General features: G+C 39.9%; 1 protein-coding gene across 8 annotated transcripts in view; it reads left to right on the forward strand.

Annotated features, from left to right (window-relative positions):
- The window catches only part of ARHGAP6 (Rho GTPase activating protein 6), a 317,893-nt gene that overhangs the window by 254,916 nt on the left and 50,091 nt on the right, over positions 1 to 12,886 (forward strand). The gene's annotated exons all lie outside the window — the stretch shown is intronic.

A 12,886-nucleotide genomic window follows, 5' to 3' on the forward strand; every position in this document is an offset into this window, starting at 1 on the left:
CTGGGGTGGGATTGTCTGATCAAGGACAGATGCCTACAGAGCAGATAATCTAAATCAGACCTATTTGTTCTAGGATCTCTTGATACTCAGTAAAAAGAAAAAGGCTTTTTTGCACTTCCTCACATCCAAACTTACGCATCTATGTAGGTCGGATAGGTCATGCCCTGGAAGTGATTTTTCAGTTCTGTATTGGTTCTGAAAGAAGCCAAGCATCACTAGTTCAGGCATCTGCATCAAATAAAGTGAATCCCAGCCAAGTTTTCCTCAAGACAGTGGTGGTTATTTCCTAGAAAAGAAAATATTTTCCAGCATATAACACTGAAAACTTAAAGAACATGAGCTTACCTGAAAAGCAGAAGCTCAGCTGTCAGAATCCTGATGTAGGATAACCACACATAGACCTTTACTTAGGTTACTGTGGAAGAGATCTAAACCCCACTAGAAATAATGGGAAAGTTTCTGTTGCTTGCTATAGGCTGTAGATCAAGTCTAGCAAAGATAGCTGTTGTACTATCATACAGTCATCTGCAAATCTCTTTCCTGTTTTTGCTATTTTGTTTGTTTGTTTCCACTTGTATACTAATTTATGGAACAAGAAGGGACCACTGAATTCTAACCTTTGGATAACCTGAGATATTGTGTGGCAGCACATACGCAGTGATGCCATCGGGCCAGTTTTTGAAGGAATCAAAGTTAAGCAGAAAGATATTTTCTGGTCATTTAAAGTAATGGTGTGGAAAGGAACAAATGTGAAATACATCAGCCTGGGTGTTCTTCAGCTTTTTAGGATCTTCAGAAAACTCCTTCCAAAAACAACATAGTCCAGCTTACCATATAAAGGAGAGCATCAGCTTGTAGTGAGAAGGATACCATCAGTTTCTTCAAGCCCTTCCACAACTCCCCAGTCCCTCAAAAATATTTAATCAATGTGAAAACAATTTTACAGAACATTCAAATGAGGAACTGGATTGCTAAGGGTACTGCAATATTTTTGGTGATTTAAACTGCCAGTGGCAGAACTAGTGGGAGACAAATATACGAGTTGGGTTTATATGGTCAGGTTTTGGTAGGGCAGAGAGGCTGTAGGGTGGCCTCTGTGAGCAGAGCCCAGCAGCTGCCCCATGTCAGACCAGAGCCAGCTCCAGCTGGCTCCAAAAGGGACCCGCTGCTGGCCATAGTGGGCCTCTGGGAGAGCAGATTGAAGATGGGGAAAAAACCTGCTGGGCAACAGCAGCTGGAAGAGAGAGTGAGAAAGTTTGAGAGAAGCAGCCCCCTGCAGCCCCCCAGGTCAGTGCAGCAGGAGGGCAGGAGGTGCTCCAGGCACGCAGCAGCAGTTCTGCTGTGGAGAGGCCCCTGGTGGAGCAGGCTGTCCCCCTGCAGCCCATGGGTCCCACATGGAGCAGATCTCCACGCCTCAGCCCGTGGAGGAGCCCCCAGTGGAGCAGGCGGATGTGGCCTGGAGGAGGCTGCAGCCCATGGAGAGCCCCCGCAGGAGCAGGCCCTGGGCCAGAGCTGCAGCCTGTGGAGAGGAGCCCACGCAGGAGCAGGGGGTCTGGGGGGAGCTGCCGCCCGTGGGGGACCCGTGCTGGAGCAGTTTGCTCCTGGGCGATGGACCCCGTGGTACGGAGCCGCGTGGGAGCAGTTTTTGAAGAGCTGCTGCCTGTGGGAAGCCACCACATTACTGCAACACATATTCTTCACAATTATTACTTTCTTAAATTCTTCACAACTGTTGCATTCTAAGACAATGCCCAGTCCATGTTTGGCCTGTTACTTCTCTCAACTATCATCCTTATCTCAAATTCCTCAAGCTCCACATTGGGCGCTAAAAATGACAGAGGTAATACCATCCAAGACAAGCGGGTATGCATATTCATATTCAGAAACTTTGAGCTTTGGAGAATAAATACTATTTTTATGTGCTCCGTGCTTTTCCTGCTGGGAATGTCACAAAAGAGTAACCAACTGGGAAAGCGAGGATCTCTGCCCAGCCAGCCTCCCATTCCTTTGCACAATCCTTTGGAGTCACAGGCAACTTAGCACAGTGGCTTACAGACTAGGACCCACTGAATTTTTCAGTTTCAGATCACACACAAGAACAGTTTTTGTTGTAGAGTAGAATAGAGTAGTTCATCTGGAAAGGACTTTTAAAAATCTAGTCCAACTGCCTAACTATTTCATGGCTAACCAAAAGTTAAAGCATATTAGTGAGGACATTGTTCAAACCCCTCTTGAACAGTAACAGGCATGAGGCATCAAGCACCACATTAGGAACCCTGTTCCGGTGTTTGACCACCCTCACAGTGAAGAATGTTTTTCCTAATATTTGATCTCAACCTCCCTGGCACAGCTTTTTGCTGTTCCTGTACCCTGCCATTGATTCCCAGGAGCAGAGGCTGATGCCTCTCTCTGTGCTTCCCCTTCTCAGGACATTGCAGAGAACAGTGAGGTCACCTCTTGGCCTCAGTATCTCCAGAACGATGCCATGAGGGACAATATCAAAGGCCTTACTAAAATCCAGAAAGATTCCCTTGGATTCCTTTCATCTACCAAGCAGCCAACCTTATCAGAAGAAATCAGATTACTAAGGCATGAATTTCCCTTAATGAATCTATGTTGACTATGCCTTATAATAGCTTTGTTCTTTGACTGACATATATGTTTTCATAGCATGTATATATGTGGGTGAATTTGTAATGTGTAGTTAATTTTAGATATGCTGTCTCTGAAAAGTGTAATTTCAAGCATAAAAACGAAATGAGAATAATATAAACTCTGGTGAAGCATCAGAAAATAAAAAGCACTTCACGAACTCAAGAACCTGGGTTCCAGTTTCATCTCCCATTATTTCATGTATCTTTTGCTTCAGTTTAGATGAGGAATAAATTAGCTATTCAGGTTTGTCAGATTAGTTTTACCAGCAAGATTATTGAATGGCAGATTATTTCACATCTATGTATTTACTGTGAGTGAAAAGACTGAATTTTTCTTTGTTCTAAGGTATTCAGAGTGAATGAACAGCAGAAGTAATTCACTTGTAAAATGTAGTACGACCTGTTGAAGGAAGTGAAGGCAGTAGCTAGAATTAGGGTACAACTAGTATTTAACTGTCCCTCCCTGTTTATAAATCTGGCACTAATTTTGGCATATCACAATATGTACAAATAATCACTCTGTCACTCCATCATCCTACATGTGTGCCTGCACTTTGGTAGGAGAATAAGAATCTACGGTATTCTTAAATTACTACTCTTTAGTTTAGGCCCTTTGCAGAGACGCTTTGGAATTCCTCTTGATGTTCTCATCGCTCCTGAATGGTATGCAATGCAAAAGCGTGGTAAGAGAGTAGCAGTAATTGTTCAGTTGATTTGCTAACATCACAGGACTGTTTAAATGCAGAATTTCAAGTTTAAGCAGTGTGAAATTTGCTCAGACACTCAGCACAATAACATAAAACTTGGTCATAATAATTTGTGCCCCAAGTTAAAAACAGACTGAAGTCTATTAAATATTTTCTGTAAAACAAAACAAAACAAAAACACGCAAAAACAAAACTAACAACAAAAAAAGGTGATATGTTTGGCCAACTTACAGGAAAAACTAATACTGTATGTTTGAGAGAGCTGGGGAAGCTGCCTAGGACTGGAGAAATCCCTACGTAGAAAGATGCGCTCTACAGCTGTTTTCTACTTAAGAGAATGCTGCCTGAAAACATGCAGGAGCAGAGGTTAGTGGAACGATCTATATATTAGAAAATGCAGAAAGCTGTATTAAAAGTTGGGATTCTTTTAGGTTCTTTGACTGTTTTTCAGAAGTTGCAAATGAATGACACTAAAACCTGCTTGTGCCTGCTTGGCATTTGCTTCCTGCAAGTATTTGAGTAATCACATTTACTGGCACAAGTATTGTGGAAAGTAAAAAACCATTGTTATTGGGTAACAAGTGTTTGGGCCAAGCATGCTTGCATGGAGGTTAAGTCTGAGCACAGAAGCATCTTCCTTATCTTTTGCAGTCAGAATAACATCATAGTCATGTCACTGCTGGTAGCTTCTTCCAAATGTTTCAGATCACCCATGCTCAAAAGCCCCCTTTGTCACAGCAAGTGCAGTTAGCCTTTTAGGGCACATCTGACAGTTCCCACACTTGCAGAGGAATGCAGAGAATGTAATACCTGGTATGTAATCTCTCTCCTCCGCTTGTATTGCAGCCATTAGCCTTAATGAAGCACACTACTGACATTTATTAGTTAAATATCTTGTGATCACAGAGAGGGACCACCTCCCACGGTAATTTTAACCAGCTTGTCATTTAAAGTATGCTAAGGTTAGACTTCAATAGGCAATTGGAAAGAATTTAAATTCATCAAGAGTCATTATTTTTATATGTATGACAGAGGTACTTCAGGTCTGTTTGTTGTTTTTTGCTCTCTTGTTTTTCTGCCTTATCTTTCATTTTCTGTAATCAACATCTCTCTCAGTTCCCTGCCACTCCCCCATCTGCCACCAATAACTATACCAAGAATCATTTATACTCTCCCTAAGTTAACATAGTAAGTTGCAAGAGGCAATCAGTTCCAAGCAGAGCACTCCACAGTTTCTCTATCAATGCAGTTACTCTGTGGAAGATTTTAAATTTGTTGTCTGATGTTCTGAATGGCAAAACAGTACAACTTTGGTGAAACTTATTTGCAGTTGCTGTTTAGAACATACTATATTTTCCTTATTTCAAGGAAGTCAAATCTCTTTATAATAGGAGAAGAAACAACCTATCATGAAATTCGCTTTAGGTGTGTGCTTACATCTTTGACTTTCCAGTTGTGTATGTTTTATGTACATAGTGAGAAAAATGAACCTTTTACAGCACATCTACAGAAAAAAACTTGGTTACCAAGTATGACTGAGTTCATCGGACTGCAAACTGACCAAAGACTTGTAAACAGTGGGTCATGCTAGATGGCAGTACATGGCAGTGAAAATCAAACTGGATACTTTGCAAATATTTATGTTTACAGTTTTGTCTGTTTGCTCCTTTTTTCTTTGACCTACCAAATTGGACAGATTGAACTATCAGGCCTGGATTTCTCATATACAAATTTTTCATTTCTTCTTTGAAAACTCATGTTTTGGAAGGGAAGGAAAATGCAGGGACTTGGGTGCAGGATGAATCGATCTGTGGATCTGTGCATCTTTAGGACCCAGGTCCCTATGTGGCCTGGAGTTACCATGTGCCACAGAGCCAACCCTGATTTGACAGCAAGTTTTCTACTTCTGAGGCAATCGATACATCCCTTTGTAAAGAAATGGCCACAATCAATTCACAGTATGGCAACAACATTCCGTATTTTGTGGATTTTCTTATTTATCATTGCTTTGTCCCTTGCAACAGCACATGCAGGAAGTGCTTTCTTCATAATATCAACAAAGAATAATGAAAAACAATTGATGTTTTCACAAGAATATCTCTCTGACAGTTCCAAAAGTTGCTCAGTTATATTTCTCACTGGTAGTACTGTCAATATTGCCTGTAGCCACACTGGCAACATTGCTGCACAGTAAGCATCCTAGTATAATGATGATCCAGACGAGGGGATCGAGTACACCCTCAGCAAGTTTGCAGACGACACCAAGTTAGGTGCGTGTGTCGATCTGCTCGAGGGTAGGAAGGCTCTGCAGGAGGATCTGAATAGGCTGGACCGATGGGCCAAGGCCAACGGTATGAAGTTCGACAAGGCCAAGTGCCAGGTCCTGCACCTGGGGCACAACAACCCCAAGCAGAGCTACAGGCTGGGAGATGTGTGGTTAGAAAGCTGCCAGGCAGAGAAGGACCTGGGAGTATTGGTTGACAGTCGGCTGAATATGAGCCAGCAGTGTGCTCAGGTGGCCAAGAAGGCCAGCAGCATCCTGGCTTGCATAAGAAACAGTGTGGCCAGCAGGTGCAGGGAAGTGATTGTCCCCCTGTACTTGGCTCTGGTGAGGCCGCACCTCGAGTACTGTGTTCAGTTTTGGGCCCCTCGCTACAAGAAGGACATGGAAGTGCTCGAGCGAGTCCAGAGAAGGGCTACGAAGCTGGTGAAGGGTCTGGAGAACAAGTCTTACGAGGAGCGGCTGAGGGAGCTGGGACTGTTTAGCCTGGAGAAGAGGAGGCTCAGGGGTGACCTTATTGCACTCTACAGGTACCTTAAAGGAGGCTGTAGTGAGGTGGTGGTTGGTCTATTCTCCCACATGCCTGGTGACAGGACAAGGGGGAATGGGCTTAAGTTGCGCCAGGGGAGGTTTACGTTGGATATTAGGAAGAACTTCTTTACTGAACGGGTTGTTAGTCACTGGAACAGGCTGCCCAGGGAAGTGGTTGAGTCACCATCCCTGGAGGTCTTTAAAAGACGTTTAGATGTAGAGCTTAGGGATATGGTTTAGTGAAAGATTTGTTAGCGTTAGGTCGGAGGTTGGATTCGGTGATCTTGGAGGTCTCTTCCAACCTAGACTATTCTGTGATTCTGTGATCATTAGTTAAATTGCATTATTCCTGTGATAACAGTCCACTGATTGTATTGTGCTGGGATGCAAAATGAGCATGCAATGTATGTGTGTGTGTGCAGCAAAATAGAAAACTCATGTGATGTTACTACATCAAGTCTAGTCTTCACACAGCCCGGGGAAGGACTGTGGGTAACACAGGGCTGAAAGAGTTATGAGAACATAGAAGTTGTGTGTACTAGGAATTTCCCCTAGGGAGTTTCCATCCTACTTCTTCTTTCCTGTTCCATAGTTAAATACAGAGGGGCTTCTTGATAAAGGAGAAGCACTGATTCCTGAAGTTGAGTCCAGTAAAACAATTTAATAAGTGTTGTTGACTACTCAAACTGTATATGATACTGCATTTCTGTGAAAACTTACAGAAAAATCTGGGGGGATTTCTGGACAACCACCAGAAAACAAATGTATTCCTACTCATTTCTGTTTAATTCTGCTTTTACTTTTATAAAGCAGAGGTGCCAGCAATAGTGCTTGAAAGAAAGAGCAGTGCCCAAGGTCATGTTTAGAAGAAAACATTCCACATATTCCTGCCCAAGCTTGGCTGCTAAGGCTGGGGAAGGAATCCCTTGGGAACAGAGGTTGAGACTTTGGTCCAGTGAGGAAGAAAAGGATCTTAATAAATGATGAGGAAGAAGTAGTTAAGACTTTTTTTCATTTATACAGTGTGTTTTAACCTCCTGAGAGCCTTTATACTTGTATTATAAAAGCCTGATACATGTTACCACTTGAGATTGTTTATTTTCTTCTTTGTGGACAGATGATCATTTGTTATTGATTCATAAACTGTCTCCGTCTTTGGGAGCACAGGCTGCCTGCCTCAGTCTCCACTGTAGTAGTAAGAAAAACATCGTGGACAGGTATTCATTGGCAGGTTTCTCTCACACAGTGATTGTGCAATGGTTCAAGCATAGTAACCAAGAGTGCACAGACCAAACTGCTGCCTTTTTCTCTCGCCACCTTTTTAATTGCAATGTTACAATTGTGCTTCTGAGAGTTACCAGGCTAAATTATCAAGCTGTTGTAAAGGAAACATGCTGTTAGTATCAGCCTGGATATTGTTTTAAAGCTGCAGGTAAATATTGCAGCTGTATGTTTGGAATTACCTGCTGGGAAGAAGCGCCCTTCATAGACTGATACTAAATAATAAAAAGAAAGGCATGTTTATTTTTCTTCTGACTGATTACTGAAGACAGTCAAAAATGGGGAATGAGAAGGTACTGAAAGGTCTCAGCATAACCAGGAATTAGAAAGGGTTCTTGTCCTAAACATGGTTGTAGAACTTAGGCAGTTATGAGACACTGACATAGAGGAAAACCCCTACTTAGAAAAAGGTGTTTTTCTTTATTTTTCAAAAAAGGGAGAAGAAAGGAGAAGTTATGCTGAATTCTCCTATGAAAGTCTGGAAACCCTACTTTAACAAGGATGGAGTAAAATTTGAGTCATCAAGGGGCATATATGATCTAGGTTTTACATAGACAAACACAGAATCTCACTGTTATTAGACATTTTTAGTTCTAACTTTCTAACTTATTTCAGACCAGAATTTCAGATGCGAGAAACTGGAGACAGGAACTTTTAGTTGTGTGTGTATACCAGCTCGGATTTCATTGGCCGAGGCTCACTCAGTTCAGAAGTTCTAAAAGGCGAGGACCTTAGAAGTATATTTTTATTTTTCATGTAATTATTTTCTTATAATTAATAATAATGAACCTAGTATTATCCTGTTTTAGAGAGTACTACTATGCTATCAAACTTCATTTCTGTGGGAAGACTTAGCACAAGAGTCCAGGTCCATACTCTCAAAATGACTTGGTAAAATATCTTTGTTCCATTCTCATCTTCAAAATTCAAGATTGATGTGCCCAGGATTGAATTTTGATTTTATATCTTGACCTAGGATTGTTAATGGATCAGATGCAGTAGACTGCAATACATGCAGTAGGTTGGGCTAGGGCCAGAACATCCATCTCTGATGAATTATCTTGCTTTTGTTGGCTTGGGTCGCAACCCTAATGTTAGGTTGATGCAGTGTTTTTGTTTTAACACACACCACATTCCAAAGTATGTTTATGCCTTGGTACAAGTGCGGCATACGTTTATTTTGTACCTTCGGGTTTATTTTAATGTTTCCCAAATGTTTTGGAGTGAAAATCTGAAGGTGAGCCACAGAATTGTCTTCACTTTCCAGAAATGAAAATAAACATGCTCTCCAGCTATTTTAGCAAGTGTACCAAATGTAATAGAAGAAATTAACTGCCTTTACTAAGAAGACTGTTTACTGTGTTGCCACCTATGACAAGAATGTATATACACGCAATTGCTTACTGTTAACAGAAACTAAGTCATACACAGTAGTTTCAGTAATTACAGCAAGTGTTCCACTTTCCGAGGGAATTTCTTTTTATACTTACTGGGACAGCTGGGGAGAGGGAAGGTAATCCTTAATTTTAGTGTTTAGCTAGCGTCTGCCAAATCTAGTTCTCAGTTCATTTAGTTAGCTATAATTATAATGAATATGATCTCATGTTGGGTTTAGAAACCTAAATACAGTCCCAATCATTTAATGGAAGGTTGTTGCTTATGCCGTTTAACATGTGCACTTGAACATTTTTGTATGCTTGTTCTGTAGCCAGTTTCACCAGGTGTGTGATGCTGCGCATCTGCTCATATGAAGTGAGTATTAGTCTTTTGTAAGACTTCCTTTGGTAAGGTAAATGTGAAGTATATAATTACAGACTGAGTGTTGGGACAACTCTGTCTTTGAAATGGAACAAAACATACATAGCTGGGCTTTCTGAATTTTTATTGCTCATTGGTGCACTTTGTCCCCAGTATGTTCCAGTTAAGCTCTGAATAAAAATGGGAATTCAGAATTATGTGTTCTTCGCTTCGAGTTTATTTTGGCAGGGAGTAGATTTTTGGATCTGTTTTTTGCTTACATTACTTGTCATTGTATTTCATTATCCATTTTTCCTTAACACCGAGAGTGACTATGATTTTTATCTGGACTTGCATTTTTGTAAGGGCTCCAAGCTGCTCATTGTTTTTAATCACTGACCATGTTACATACTTTGTAGACTATTATACAAGGAGAAAGCATCTAAGTAAACTGTAGCCTACGCTTCATGGAGCTTTAAGATTAGATGCTTTTGTCCTGGCGTACAGTATACCTTTTAAGTGAAGGTAGAGGCTTCCTAGCCCTTCTCTTAATGCCAGCCACTGCCAATGCCTCTCATGTAATACTGTCTCTAACAAAGACACTGTGAGTGAGTGAGTGAGTCCATGGAGCATTTCGTAAGATTTTATTTTCAATATAGCAGTGTTTGTGAAAATTATATTAAAGACAACAGACGGTGAGCTAAATTCTGCTCTTTTACAGTACACTAGTAAATCTTAGATCTATTGTATCACCCTTGCTGTATCAGACCTGCTCAGAGCACTAGAAGTAAACTGTATATCTTGCTGATTTTAGATGGAAACTTTTTTTTTTTTTTTCTTTTTCCTTTTTATTTCTTTCCCCCAAAATCCTGATTTTCCATAGAAATGTTATTTTTTCTGAGGACTTTTATTTTCCTCCCAGGAAAATAAAAACAGTATTTCTAAGTTTGTAAAGAGAAAATAAAATTGACTTAATGTTTAAAGCTGGGAGAGGTCCCAGCTGCAAGACAGAGGTAGTTGGAGCACTCAGCCTTGTAGTCTGCTACACAGGATTTTGTCAAAGTGAAGGTGACAGAAGTTTTTCCAGGCGGGGAGATAAGCAAGCCAAAAAATATTTCTTTTTTTTTTTTTTCTTCTCCACGGGAGAAAATTTGCAGAAACTTTTTTTTTTTTTTTTTTTTTTTTCTAGATTTTACTTTTAGCCACTGTTGAGACAAGGAAAAATTTGAAATATATGAAACTTGCCAGAAAAAAAAAATCTGGTGGTAGAAAATGGGGAAGTAATAACATTTCTTGAAAACTTAAGAAAGTATTTAGTCATCTGTGCCTCTTTTAAACTTTGTTGTTAGGCAGCTCTTTTACAAAAGTCTCTATGTAATGCTCAGCAAATTCATTTCCAAGATTTTCTTCTATGAAATGCTAGGATTTAAATGCTTATGTCAGGATCACTTTATTCAGCATATTTACTCTATCAGTTAGAAACGGGCCAATAATAATTTTAAAAGCAAATGTTTCATTGCTTACTACAAGGAAAAAAAAGTTTTTATTTTTAATTACTAGTGTGTATTTTGTTAAATAACTAGTAGTTTTGATCAAGAAGCAGAATGCATTTTGATCAATGCTGTAGGAATATGGAACAGAAGTACAAGATGTCAGGCTTTTTGGTGAAATCAATGGCACTGGGAACACACAAATATAAAAGTCTGCCACAAGAGAGTTAACATCTTTAAAAGAAAGAATTATTTAACTTTTGAGAAACTACCCCTTGTGTAGGTGTGTTTTGTGAAGGCGGGGGAGGGGAAAGGGACAGGGGTAGAAATCAAAGGCATGCAGAGCTGACGGGGCAGAAGTGTTGCTGTCTTTCATTGGGCATCATGGTGAAGGGAAGAGGTCTTGTTGGAGCTCCAAAGAGAGATAGGGAAATATTATGATCAACATTTCCATGTACAAATGTCATGAAGCAGTTATTGGAGACAGAATTGTGACCAGATGTTTTCATTATTAGGGCAAGGTAATTCTAGAGCTTGTGTTGTTTTAGATACCGACTTGTGAGGGTTTAGGGTAGTGCTCTTATAAATCCAGTCAGAGACTATTGCATGCATACATTTGAAGTATGTGAAGTCTCATTGAGTTTAGAAATTACTTCTGAGACATCAAATAATTCCTACCTAATGTAATTGCCTTAATAGTACATTCAAAATAGCTATTGGCTATAGGTATATACTCTAAGTACTATAAGTATAAATTAATTCATCATTTTGTCTGTATGATTATTCCACATGGAAATCTGAGTTTCCTTTTTAAAATGATACTCATGAACATACTGAAAAAGTTCAAATGTGGCCTAAAGGAAACAGTTTTAGGAACTAGAATGTATATATAGACTCTAAAACATAATGTTTGGAAAATCAGGTGTATTTAATTGTTTCTTTTCTAAATCATTGCAAGAACACCTAGTGTAATGGAGGTATTCTTGATTGTGTTCTGCCTTTAGTATTTCCTGTAGTCCTGGACTGTTGTTTTTCAACACTTGACTAGGCTGTCCTATACTTCACAAACAATCCACATCAGCATATAGTGATTCTGGTGAAGCTTTTAACTGAAGCTTTATTAAGAATACTGACATCGAAACCTACTGATTCTCATGTTCTGCTTGACTGTGGCAGAGGTTTGCTTTAACATGTGTAGTCTTCTGGTATAAATCTTCTAAACATTTCAGTTGAATATCAGATTTATTTCTGTTATCATATTCATATTGCTCTTTTCAAAAGTACATTAGGGAAGTATTTCTGATGAGGATTTCTTCTTGCCTTAGTTTCTAAAGTTTACTCAAATGCATGGTTTCAGTGGAGTTGTGGTTCATGCCAGAAGTCTAAGCTATGTCTCTACATACTGATTAGGAAAAATGAGTATTGATAGATTTATTTAATTGGAGTTGTGAAACAATGTATACATTTGCATTTTTTTCTTTTTCTTTTCCACTTTACCTCTTTCATTTATCGTCACTTACGTTTTAGTTATGCTTTCAGCATTATGATGGTAATAAGAAATGACTGACTGTGTGGCTTTGTAGATTCTAAATTGTATGGATTTGTTAGGCTTTTATGCTCAAAAGGCTACCTGGAGATTTAATGGAGACCTAATCTCCTGCTGAAGGTTTTTAAGACTAGGTAAGAAAAGTGTGTGACTGACTATCTCTGTGCAGGAAGTCAACCAAAGTGGTCTCTGCAGATTTCATCATGCCTTTTATTCTTGTGGTTTACATTGTCAACACCTGTCGCTGTTAATGAATAAATTAAAAAAAAAAAAAAAGTAGTAAGCAAGATGATTGATACTACAGATACAGAGAGTAGGGAATGATTACAATGAAACATGGTTGGAAAGAAGATGCCCTGGTAAATTTTCAAATGGATAGTATCTCAAATATTGGCAGCCACCAACCTGTCTACTGAGAGACCTTCTGCACCTTGATTTCACTTCCTTGCACTGAAAGCTACTCTCATTTCATTCCTTCATCAGGGCTTTGAGAGCTGTGCAGGAATATTGTGGACTGGGCTAGTTGGTCCTCAAAGGCATGTGTGAAGGGTTCACATCAACAAAAGCAATGGTCAGAGGACAGCAGGGGACCTGGATGCCTTGAACCACCTCTGTGCTTCACTGGGAGGTCCCTTAAATGCCAAAGGGCTGGGGGAATT

This window comes from Oxyura jamaicensis, chromosome 1, assembly GCF_011077185.1.
Source record: "Oxyura jamaicensis isolate SHBP4307 breed ruddy duck chromosome 1, BPBGC_Ojam_1.0, whole genome shotgun sequence".
Classification (NCBI taxonomy): Eukaryota; Metazoa; Chordata; class Aves; order Anseriformes; family Anatidae; genus Oxyura; species Oxyura jamaicensis.